The sequence below is a fragment of the Anabrus simplex genome, chromosome 7, assembly GCF_040414725.1.
Source record: "Anabrus simplex isolate iqAnaSimp1 chromosome 7, ASM4041472v1, whole genome shotgun sequence".
Lineage (NCBI taxonomy): Eukaryota > Metazoa > Arthropoda > Insecta > Orthoptera > Tettigoniidae > Anabrus > Anabrus simplex.
Window position 1 is genome coordinate 296,970,191 of NC_090271.1, and position 13,629 is coordinate 296,983,819.

The window sequence follows — 13,629 nt, forward strand, 5'->3', positions numbered from 1 at the left end:
ATGTCACCGACTAGGACCAAAAATTAATGGTGCTGACATAGACTGCCCAGCGTTTGCTGACGATATAGCACTAATCGACAAAGACATTTATGATGCACAGCAATATATTGCTATTCTGGAAAACCAAGCAGTAAAAATAGGACGTAAAATCTCAAATGAAAAAACTAAATTTATGACAAATATCAAAATTGCTCAAACTGAACTTACCATTGATACGAATAAAATTGCGAGAATAAAATACATTTAAGTACTTAGGTGAATGGATCACTGCAAATTGAAATTAAAAATAAATCAGTAGCTTCAAGAATTCACAAAATGGAAATTGCTTTTCAATGCACAAAGTATGTTTATAAGAAAGGAATACTTGTCCTGGAACAGTAAATTTTGTTATTACTTGACAGTGATCAAATATGAACCCTTTGTGCTTTAGAAACGCTCAATTTACATCATAAAAATGTAAAGGAACAATTAGTGATTAAAGAAAGTTAAATCATAAGAAAAATCTTAGGCCCAAAAATTAAAAATGGAATACATTACCCGAAACCCAACTGGGAAATATATTCGAAAATATCTAAACTTACCGATACAATGAGACCGCCAATTGGAGAAAATGAATAACAGCAGACTTACTTACCGGATACACAAATTTTGCTATCAAACGTACGAAATTAAAATGGTATAAGCAAGTAGTAGGAATATAGTCATGAAAACTGTTCACACAAGCGGATTTGAGGAAGATGAGAAGAAACCAAGACGACGTACCTGGTCGGAGAAAGAGAAATCACAACAATCGATGAAAATTAAGGTCTAGGAGGAAAGCTCAACTGAAGTAGATTCCCCGTGATCTTAAGTGACCCAATAACACAGAAGAAGAAGAAGTTCTTTGTCACCATTTTAACATACTTTTATTATGTACAGATATTAAATGCAACATTATATAAAGTATTTCTGTTATAAATTTTCCCAGTTTAAGAAATATTCAAGAAAAAATTATGGATGGTTCTTTTTTGCCACTGAAACTCTAAAAACTTCCATCTAAAAGACACAAGACCGAGCTCGATAGCTGCAGTCGCTTAAATGCGGCCAGTATCCAGTATTCGGGAGATAGTAGGTTCGAATCCCACTGTCGGCAGCCCTGAAAATGGTTTTCCGTGGTTTCCCATTTTCACACCAGGAAAATGCTGGGGCTGTACCTTAATTAAGGCCACGGCCGCTTCCTTCCCACTCCTAGCCCTTTCCTGTCCCATCGTCGCCGTAAGACCTATCTGTGTCGGTGCGACGTAAAGCAACTAGAAAAAAAAAGACACAAGTTTAACTACAGTTATCAGAAAATTGACTGTATTTAAATATATATTGATCAAAATTAAGTTATGTAGGAGCACAATAATGTAAATTAAAAAACAAAGTGTTTGCTGCTGCTGATCACGTGCCCTGCAAGTAGCTCCTCATTGGCTACAGGGATTTGGGTTTTCATCGTCATTGAAAATCGTTTGCAGCGTCTGTTTGACATAGATTTCGACGGTTTTAACTATTTATTTTTATTTATATCCGCATTCATCTCAATTTTTGACGCCTTCGTAGCGTAACGGTTAGTGCCGTCCTCGGAGGACCAGGGATCGATTCCCGGCCAGGTCAGGAATCTTTACCCGGAACTGAGGGCTGGATCGAAGTCCACTCAGCCTATGCGTTTACAATTGAGGAGATATCTGGCGGTGAAATAGCGGCCCCGGTCTAGAAAGCCAAAAATAACGGCGGAGAGGGTTCGCCGTGCTGACCACGCGACACCTCATAATTTTCAGGCCATCGGCTCAGCAGCGGTCGCTTGTCTCTGGGCTGTTGCGCAATGGGGTTTGAGTTTAGGACGGCTGATATGTAGTTACAGTTGTACATGCAGCTCACTTCCATTGGGGGTTTGCCTGAAAAGATCTGCATCACCTTAGAATGAGGACACGACTATACTTACTTACCGCAATTCTTTTGGACTTCGAACCGTTTGGAAATAACCTTCTCAATTGAGGAGCTAACTGAGGATGAGATTCCAGCCTCAGTCTAAAAAGCCAATAATAACGGAGAAGAGGATTTGTTACGCTGACCACACGTGACCTCGTAATCTACAGGACTTATTTGACTGGCAAATGACTCTGAGGGCTGAAATGCCATAGGTTTGTATTTTTATTTATTTATTTATTTATTTATTTATTTATTTATTTATTTATTTATTTATTTATTTATTTATTTATTTATTTATTTATTTATTTATTTATTTATTTATTTATTTATTTATTTCAGACTGAATCAAAACTGCCACATTTATGGTAAAATGTCCGCTAAGTTTCCCTGTTTCTCCGTCGTTGTGATACATTAAATACCTTTCTAAGGTAAATATGGCAGTCAAAGGAGGTGGCGCCGTCTTGTGTTTGCTTAGCTCCAACAATAGCTGTTGTTCTACTTGTTGAGACGCTGTGTCTCGGCACACTCTAATGAGTTGAGTAAAGCTCTTCGAGGTACTATTCCTGTGCAGTGTTAATGGGGTGTTTTCTACACCTGGCTTCCCATCCCCCGTAATGCTCACAAGCACTCTGCTACTTGCACACTTCACGGATTTCACACTCAAAAACTGCAAGAGCTAACAGGCAGGATACAGTATACTAATTTATATATTTACTTGGCTCATCGTTCGTTTAGTGGATTTCAACATGGATCATAGCAACATTTATTGACGTTAACAACATTGTGACCATTCAGCAGACGACTGTGGATTTTATTGACATGGTCGTGAAAATCAGTTCTTGATATTAAAAGGGCACATCTAACTGTGGACTTTCAAAACAAATAGAGTGTTTTAAATATTTAGTAAAGTAATTCAGAGGACTGGGGAAGATAGTAAAGTGTGACAGCAGATGATCGGTAGTTAATTCAACCCAAGTTAGCTGCTGTTGCTGTTGCTGTTGCTGCTGCTGATGACGATGATCCTTGTTGTTTAAAGGGGCATAACATCTAGGTCACAGGGCGAGTTGGCCGTGCGGTTAGGGGCGTGCTGCTGTGAGCTTTCATCTGGGAGGTAGTGGGCTCGAACCCCACTGTTGGCAGTCCTTAGTTTTCCGATGTTTCCCATTTCCCACACCAGGCAAATGCTGGAGCTGTACCTTAATTAAGGCCACGGCCACTTCCTTCCCATTCCTAGACCTTTCCTATCCCATCGTCGCCATAAGACCTTTCTGTGTCGGTGCGACGTAAACCAAATAGTAAACAAATATCTAGGTCATTGCTGAGAAGTTTGGAATTTAATCCAGGCTTTTGACACGCAATCTGGTGATTGGAAATTGTACACTATCACCTTTCCTACTCTGCCGGCCAACATCCTTATGGGTGACCCGGTTAGTTAAGGTATCAGGCCATGTAGACTTCAAGCCTTAAACTTCATGTCCACCAGGCGGGGTGTTACGGCCCAAAATAGAGATAAATAACCTGCAGTCCATATTATACACACAAACTCTTTAATACAGCAATACACAGGCTTTTCAAAGGTAGAGGTTCATAAATAAATAAATAAATAAAGGAAAACAGTGAAATGTAAGAAATGAAAAACCTACACTATATATTCTACTTTTGACTTTCTATCAAATATAGATATGAAAATTTCTAAACTTCATGTGTACCGTGAAGTAAGACAAGTAAGTCTTTTTTATGAAAGCCGATAAAATTAAATAACCAAGATATATTTATGATTCGAAACCTGCATGAGGCTATAGTTCAGCCCGTGCCTCGTATGATGTGAATTCATTTACATTTAGTTTAGTATTGCACCAACCCGCGTCCAGGTGGGATACACGAGTTTCCAGACTAGCTCTTAATAATAATTTCATCTGCCAAATATTCCTGGGTTGTGAGTTCCGCGTGAGAAAGAACACCGACGGCCTACGGTAAATTCCAACCTACGTAGATGAACGTCTTCAACACGCTATTAGTCGGTTACCGTATATGTCTGATACCGAAATCCATCGTAAAAATCAGATTATCATGGCTTGTCAAGAACTCCGTACATGTCATCATCATGATCGCAATGAGAATTAGTCATTACAAGCTTATATCTAGTACTTATTCTAAGTAGACATTGAAAGAATTTAATGTTTTCACTACTCAGCTTTTATTCATAAATTGGTTTAAGAATGAGTTGAAATAAACGTAGATTATCTTGAAAAAAAAATCATTTATACATTATGGCAGGTTTCCTACGCAATCAGCATCTAAATAATATAATGATGTTGCCTTGAAGAAAATAGGTTTAGGAAAACCTCTGATAAATAAATAAATAAATGAACTTAGGCCTCATTCATCTGAGTCATAGTCCTGGCCTGTCAAAGAATTGTATTATAATCAAGTAGTATCCAAGGGATTCAAATGAAAAGAAAAATAAATAAATTATATAACCAAGTAAAATTATTCAACATAATTGTAAAAGTTGGATAATTGCAATAATTGTAATAATTATAATGATTGTAATGATCGGATTGTTTGGATGCATCCAAAAAGGTTTAAGTAAAATAAGCTATATCCCTACTATATACAATGTTCAAATTAAAGTTCAATTGAAAAATGAGAAAAACGCAAAGAAAATGGCCAATAATTAATCAATCAATTAATTAATTAAGATCTGGAATCTCTCAATATTAAGCTAAGTTGCTTCTCAAAATTATCAAAATTCAATCGTCTGAACCTAAATTCACATGCAATTACAGAAATGCATATCACTTGGTTGAAACAGTTCACATCAATGTCCACGCAGAGTAGAAAAATCATGTGAAAAGATTAATGTCTGATCATTAGGGATTTACTCTATTTGAGGTTCCAAATTATTCAACGTTTCATATTTCGTGCTAGTTGGCCTCCATATAAGCAAATCTAAGTCCACTTTAAGTCGTAAGCATTCTCAAATTAATTCCATCATAAGGATTACATGGCTAAATCATTCAATTATTATTTTAATTCATGGTTAAAAATTCAGTTAAAGTGCGTATATGACTTAACATAACATTACCAAGTGTATTACAATTAATATTCCAACGAATAATACCATGGGTGGAAAAATTGACACATAGGAAGACTCTATCCTCTTCTAAAATCCACATATGAAAGTCTAAGTCACCAGTGATGTCTTATATTGCTCCCATAAAATCATAAGTTGAATTGCCGTAAGTGAGAATATAAGGAAACAGTCATAGATATGTCAGTGAAGGCCTAAATATTGACGTAAGTGACCTCTCGGCTCTTCTGAAGATCCTACTTACTCAATTAATTCTATAGTGATGGCATTAAGATCGTATCCTAATCTGTATCATGTATATATTAGGGAATAAAATAGCAATCAGAAACAGTACGTTTCAATACCAATACCTTAGCATGTGCGACCTACACATACTACCATCTCTCGAAGAAATACTATGACCAACTTCCTAAATAACAGTAACTATCACCATCAAAATACACTAGCAACTCATATGCTAATTACATTCACCATTTAACACTTCCATTATCACGTAGCATTTATAATCGAAACACTCGTTTCATCAAAATACGCTACATATGTGCCATAACCTACACACATATAAATCATTATCACTACTGTCATAGTATCAAAGAAACAGCACATCGTAACCTTAAAATTGTGCCACTATATTTCATTGTAATACTCCCTAATACGATCTTTACGCTTGCTATTTGTTAAAGCCATCACGCATATAAATATTAGCTTCCTCATAATACTCTAACATTTCACTGACAACGAATTATGAAAAATATCAATCACTTCTCCACTATCATATTGACAAACTTACGAACGGCATTCACTGGTATTTTAACGCCTATGTTTGGAATTTACGGTAACATTGGATGAATACCTATTTCCTTGTGAGCACACTCGTATATTAACTACGCACACAAAATGTCACTATGCATATTATATATTAACCCAAAGAATAAGGTTTTCTACTTACGATACGACTCAAATGGGGACTTATCTTTGCTTATTGGATTTTGACTTCCATCTCGCTGTTGATCGTCATGGGATGGTAGGCCTCGCTCCATGGTTCGGCTTAAGTAATAGGGTTCATCTCGTCATCACAGCTGACTACTGTCCTCCTGGATCATCCATCTCGTCAAGCGTCACCATAGCCAGAGTAGTCTTTGCCTCAGCTTCTTAGAACATCATGATGGTCTTCATTGCATCAAGGACAGAATAACACAAGGCATTAGTTGATTTGTACATGGTAATCTGCTTAGTAGTGCTAATGCGAAAAATATATTTTTTTTCTGGTCCGTCTAATTTGCCTATAAGACTCTAAATATCGTCTTATTCTAACTGTCTTGCTCGCCGAAACGGTGTGAAATTTACGTGCTTTTAGAATTGCACTCTATTTTCCGTTTAATTCAGCTCTCTAGACGTTGTGCAGTATCGGGCAAATAAAATGTTCCGAGCCCAACCGTGACGTAGTACAACTCCAACTTGACGTTTCTTATCAGCTGGTCTTTTATCTCACGTATATGTCAATCACAGCTGGTGTTCTGCGGGTTATCGTAGATTTGATCTTATCTCCAACAGTTGATTAAAGACTCCGATTATTAGTGGGTTTCTTTACGCGATTCCGTCTTTCTTTGATGTAGTGCTCAATTGAGATTTTTTCTAATGGAAGACTTTTTTTTCAATAATCGATTTAAATAATCCGCTCTCGTCATTCTTTCGCACCGCCTTCTAAAAGTGGTTCTTTCCGTGATTGCCGGTTGAATTTATTGTCTCTTTAGCTCGTACCGCTGCTAATTGCTTTTAATTTAATTCTTTAATGGCTGGAGCGCCATTTTTGTTCCTAATACAACAACTATAGAACGGTGAAATGGCACATTTACTCCTCCCACGTTGATTTAAATATATGGCTTGCTATATATTTATCTTATATATTTCTAATATCATAATGGGACTTTTCACTGTTCATAGTTAGAATTTTGAGAGCATTACTGTAAGTTTTTAGATGGATTGGTTCGTTCTTGTCATAAGCCATTCCACTTCTCATTCCTTATTTAACTGCGTCATTTGATGGATTCTAATCCCTTTGTTCCTTGAAGTATAACTTAATATTTGCCGCATTGTGTATTCCTTTACTTCTACCATTCAGATCGTGAACTTCGTATGCGTTGTTCCCAAATGATCGATGTATAACAAATGGTCCATCGAATAAATGTACGAACTTTGCAAATACTTTAGTGGATACATTCGAGATTGCTGGCTTCTTTACTAATATAAGGTCTGATTTCTCACACGTCTACTCGTGTTTTAACAACTCTGAAATTTGAATTTTTCATTGCGTTTTCCACATTTTCCTAGTTTTTCTATAGATAAGTTAACATTCGTCTCCTTCCGTCTGGTAATCTTGACGTCCATTTACGTTCGTCTTCTTCTCTTCTTGCTTTCGTTTTCACCTTGGAACATGGTTCTTTCTCTTCATACGTATTTGCTTGCCATTTCTTTGAAGTAACCTTCGGTTTTCTTATGGATCGTTTGGTAAGTACGGTGCTAGCCTCAAGTAAATGGATTTCTTCCTCTTCTTCATGCAAATCTGCCTTATGCATATTTATATGATTCTGCATCTGGTTTCTATCCTGGTTTCCATTTTTCTTCTTTTTCTTTGTCTCTCCTCCACTCTTGCAATTTGCTTCAGCTGCTTTCGCTGCCATTCTTCTCGTATGTCTGGTTTTCCTGGTCTTTCTCTTCTTATTTCTTCTCTAAATAGCTCTCGTCGTTTCTCCTTTGGTTGTTCAATTATTTTCAGTAGTTTTTCTTCTCGGTTCTCAACATCTTCTTCTTTCTTCTCCTCCGGTTTCTCAGCTTCTTCTTGTGATGATCTTCGTTGATCCTCACGTTCTTCATCTCGAATCTCTCGTATTTGAGCTTGTATCTGCCGAAGTCCTTCCTCAGATTTACTCATCCTCTGATTTAGTTCTTCTTTGTTGTGCTCGATCTCGTCTCTTATTTCCGTTATTTTATTTCCGATCTGATCTGCAGCTTGTTCGTATTTCTTTTCCAAATCAGCATTCGTTGTCTGTATTTCACCGCTTAACTCTCCAATCTTCTCCTCGTATTGTTTCCATTTCTCTTGGGAATCTATATGCAATCTCTCCATATTGTCTGTCAGGTTCTTTATCTCATTCTCCTTTAGAGATTGTAGATAGCTATTGTTCCCTATCATCTCTTTCTTGATGTCATTTATTTCTTCTTGTATTTTCTGGTTTTTCTCTTCCACTTTTCCGCTAATTTCTGCTTTCCATTCCTCCATGTGGTTCTTGATCTTGCCCATTTCTGATCCTATTTTCAAGATCTCTTCCTTCATCTCCTCCATCATTTGCTTCTGCTTCTCTTCCTGTGTACTAATGATTTCTTCCTTCATCTGCTTCATCTCCTGTCGATCTTCTCTCCTTTCCTTTCTCATTTCTTCCACGAGCCTTTGATATTTCTCTTCCGATTCTTGCTTCTCTTTTTTTCTCTCTTCTTCCTGCCTCTTCTCCTTTTCTTCCTGTTCTTTTTTCTGTTTCCTCTCTTTCTCTTCCTGTTGTTTTTGGTTTTCTACCATTAATTCCTGCTGCTTATCTATTTTTTCCATCATTTGTTTTATGGCTTGCAATATTCCCTGTTGTTCTTATTTCTGTCTCCTCTCCTTCTCTTCTTGCTCTTTCTGATATTTCCCTTGCTTCTCTTCCTGTTCTTTCCGATATTTCTCCTGCTCATTCTGGTATTTTTCTTGCTTGTCCTCCTGTACCTTCTGGTACTCTTCAAATTGTGCTTTTAATTGGCTTAACGTCGACATCTTTACTTTTATGTATTATTTCGGAATTCTATATTATTTCAGGTAATACTATAATTCTGCCCTAACTTCTTTATAGTTCAATATTCACAAATATTCTTATTCTTACTCACTCAACTGTATTGATATAATGCTTAAATATAGGCTTAACTACTCTGACTAGGCTTTGCTTACGAGGATGACCCAATTACTCCACGAAATATGAAACATTTACCCTAATGACTAAGATTCCAAATCTTAATTCTGGCATAAATAATTAAAAAGATTCAAATAACTCAATTTCTTACCATCTACTTCCTATATCTAAGTTATTTCATAATAAATTGTGACTAACATATTAGTAACATCCCTTAAATTCACTTACAATGTTTATATTTACAATTATAAAGTCTTCATATTCTACTTCAGCTTCCTCTAGACAGAAATTCGATTATTTCCAGCCATCCTGAGATATTTTCTTCATCTCATCCATCCGTTTCTCTTCTCTCTTATTTCTGATTATTATTATTATTAGGCATCTACTCGATTTCACAGTCCATTGTCCTCCTGTGCTTTCTTCGATCCCAATATAAAAATTTATCTGGTCAAACGACAACTTCTTTTACTAGATATAACTAAGTTTTGCACGATACCTCCATTTTCACTCCATCATCTGGTCCATACGTTCAAAATCCTCTATCAATCAACTCCTAAAATATACCTTTCCTTCTTATCAAGGCTCTCTCAGTAAAATTTTTAAAACTGCCACATGTTTGTGTAATTCTACAAGACTCGACAACTCCATTTCTTCACCTTAATACCTTTCTCTTCATTCAGAATATGACGTAGCATCACATGTACATGGTCTGATGACCAACGTCTCTCTCCCACGGTGTTTTTCTCTTGAATTATTCCACTGTTGCGGCATCAATTACTACATGTTTTAGCAACCCTTTGCTCCCACGGCGTCTTTCTCTATTTGCCACACAGTTGGGCAGCAATTAACTACACATTACTCCCACGGTGTCTTTCTCTACTTGCCACACGTATGGGCGACAATTAACTACATGCACCAACCCGCGTCCAGGTGGGATACACGAGTTTCCAGACTAGCTCTTAATAATAATTTCATCTGCCAAATATTCCTGGGTTGTGAGTTCCGCGTGAGAAAGAACACCGACGGCCTACGGTAAATTCCAACCTACGTAGATGAACGTCTTCAACACGCTATTAGTCGGTTACCGTATATGTCTGATACCGAAATCCATCGTAAAATTCAGATTATCATGGCTTGTCAAGAACTCCGTACATGTCATCATCATGATCGCAATGAGAATTAGTCATTACAAGCTTATATCTAGTACTTATTCTAAGTAGACATTGAAAGAATTTAATGTTTTCACTACTCAGCTTTTATTCATAAATTGGTTTAAGAATGAGTTGAAATAAACGTAGATTATCTTGAAAAAAAATCATTTATACATTATGGCAGGTTTCCTACGCAATCAGCATCTAAATAATATAATGATGTTGCCTTGAAGAAAATAGGTTTAGGAAAACCTCTGATAAATAAATAAATAAATAAATGAACTTAGGCCTCATTCATCTGAGTCATAGTCCTGGCCTGTCAAAGAATTGTATTATAATCAAGTAGTATCCAAGGGATTCAAATGAAAAGAAAAATAAATAAATTATATAACCAAGTAAAATTATTCAACATAATTGTAAAAGTTGGATAATTGCAATAATTGTAATAATTATAATGATTGTAATGATCGGATTGTTTGGATGCATCCAAAAAGGTTTAAGTAAAATAAGCTATATCCCTACTATATACAATGTTCAAATTAAAGTTCAATTGAAAAATGAGAAAAACGCAAAGAAAATGGCCAATAATTAATCAATCAATTAATTAATTAATTAATTAAGATCTGGAATCTCTCAATATTAAGCTAAGTTGCTTCTCAAAATTATCAAAATTCAATCGTCTGAACCTAAATTCACATGCAATTACAGAAATGCATATCACTTGGTTGAAACAGTTCACATCAATGTCCACGCAGAGTAGAAAAATCGTGTGAAAAGATTAATGTCTGATCATTAGGGATTTACTCTATTTGAGGTTCCAAATTATTCAACGTTTCATATTTCGTGCTAGTTGGCCTCCATATAAGCAAATCTAAGTCCACTTTAAGTCGTAAGCATTCTCAAATTAATTCCATCGTAAGGATTACATGGCTAAATCATTCAATTATTATTTTAATTCATGGTTAAAAATTCAGTTAAAGTGCGTATATGACTTAACATAACATTACCAAGTGTATTACAATTAATATTCCAACGAATAATACCATGGGTGGAAAAATTGACACATAGGAAGACTCTATCCTCTTCTAAAATCCACATATGAAAGTCTAAGTCACCAGTGATGTCTTATATTGCTCCCATAAAATCATAAGTTGAATTGCCGTAAGTGAGAATATAAGGAAACAGTCATAGATATGTCAGTGAAGGCCTAAATATTGACGTAAGTGACCTCTCGGCTCTTCTGAAGATCCTACTTACTCAATTAATTCTATAGTGATGGCATTAAGATCGTATCCTAATCTGTATCATGTATATATTAGGGAATAAAATAGCAATCAGAAACAGTACGTTTCAATACCAATACCTTAGCATGTGCGACCTACACATACTACCATCTCTCGAAGAAATACTATGACCAACTTCCTAAATAACAGTAACTATCACCATCAAAATACACTAGCAACTCATATGCTAATTACATTCACCATTTAACACTTCCATTATCACGTAGCATTTATAATCGAAACACTCGTTTCATCAAAATACGCTACATATGTGCCATAACCTACACACATATAAATCATTATCACTACTGTCATAGTATCAAAGAAACAGCACATCGTAACCTTAAAATTGTGCCACTATATTTCATTGTAATACTCCCTAATACGATCTTTACGCTTGCTATTTGTTAAAGCCATCACGCATATAAATATTAGCTTCCTCATAATACTCTAACATTTCACTGACAACGAATTATGAAAAATATCAATCACTTCTCCACTATCACATTGACAAACTTACGAACGGCATTCACTGGTATTTTAACGCCTATGTTTGGAATTTACGGTAACATTGGATGAATACCTATTTCCTTGTGAGCACACTCGTATATTAACTACGCACACAAAATGTCACTATGCATATTATATATTAACCCAAAGAATAAGGTTTTCTACTTACGATACGACTCAAATGGAGACTTATCTTTGCTTATTGGATTTTTGACTTCCATCTCGCTGTTGATCGTCATGGGATGGTAGGCCTAGCTCCATGGTTCGGCTTAAGTAATAAGGGTTCATCTCGTCATCACAGCTGACTACTGTCCTCCTGGATCATCCATCTCGCCAAGCGTCACCATAGCCAGAGTAGTCTTTGCCTCAGCTTCTTAGAACATCATGATGGTCTTCATTGCATCAAGGACAGAATAACACAAGGCATTAGTTGATTTGTACATGGTAATCTGCTTAGTAGTGCTAATGCGAAAAATATATTTTTTTTCTGGACCGTCTAATTTGCCTATAAGACTCTAAATATCGTCTTATTCTAACTGTCTTGCTCGCCGAAACGGTGTGAAATTTACGTGCTTTTAGAATTGCACTCTATTTTCCGTTTAATTCAGCTCTCTAGACGTTGTGCAGTATCGGGCAAATAAAATGTTCCGAGCCCAACCGTGACGTAGTACAACTCCAACTTGACGTTTCTTATCAGCTGGTCTTTTATCTCACGTATATGTCAATCACAGCTGGTGTTCTGCGGGTTATCGTAGATTTGATCTTATCTCCAACAGTTGATTAAAGACTCCGATTATTAGTGGGTTTCTTACGCGATTCCGTCTTTCTTTGATGTAGTGCTCAATTGAGATTTTTTCTAATGGAAGACCTTTTTTTCAATAATCGATTTAAATAATCCGCTCTCGTCATTCTTTCGCACCGCCTTCTAAAAGTGGTTCTTTCCGTGATTGCCGGTTGAATTTATTGTCTCTTTAGCTCGTACCGCTGCTAATTGCCTTTAATTTAATTCTTTAATGGCTGGAGCGCCATTTTTGTTCCTAATACAACAACTATAGAACGGTGAAATGGCACATTTACTCCTCCCACGTTGATTTAAATATATGGCTTGCTATATATTTATCTTATATATTTCTAATATCATAATGGGACTTTTCACTGTTCATAGTTAGAATTTTGAGAGCATTACTGTAAGTTTTTAGATGGATTGGTTCGTTCTTGTCATAAGCCATTCCACTTCTCATTCCTTATTTAACTGCGTCATTTGATGGATTCTAATCCCTTTGTTCCTTGAAGTATAACTTAATATTTGCCGCATTGTGTATTCCTTTACTTCTACCATTCAGATCGTGAACTTCGTATGCGTTGTTCCCAAATGATCGATGTATAACAAAATGGTCCATCGAATAAATGTACGAACTTTGCAAATACTTTAGTGGATACATTCGAGATTGCTGGCTTCTTTACTAATATAAGGTCTGATTTCTCACACGTCTACTCGTGTTTTAACAACTCTGAAATTTGAATTTTTCATTGCGTTTTCCACATTTTCCTAGTTTTTCTATAGATAAGTTAACATTCGTCTCCTTCCGTCTGGTAATCTTGACGTCCATTTACGTTCGTCTTCTTCTCTTCTTGCTTTCGTTTTCACCTTGGAACATGGTTCTTTCTCTTCATACGTATTTGCTTGCCATTTCTTTGAA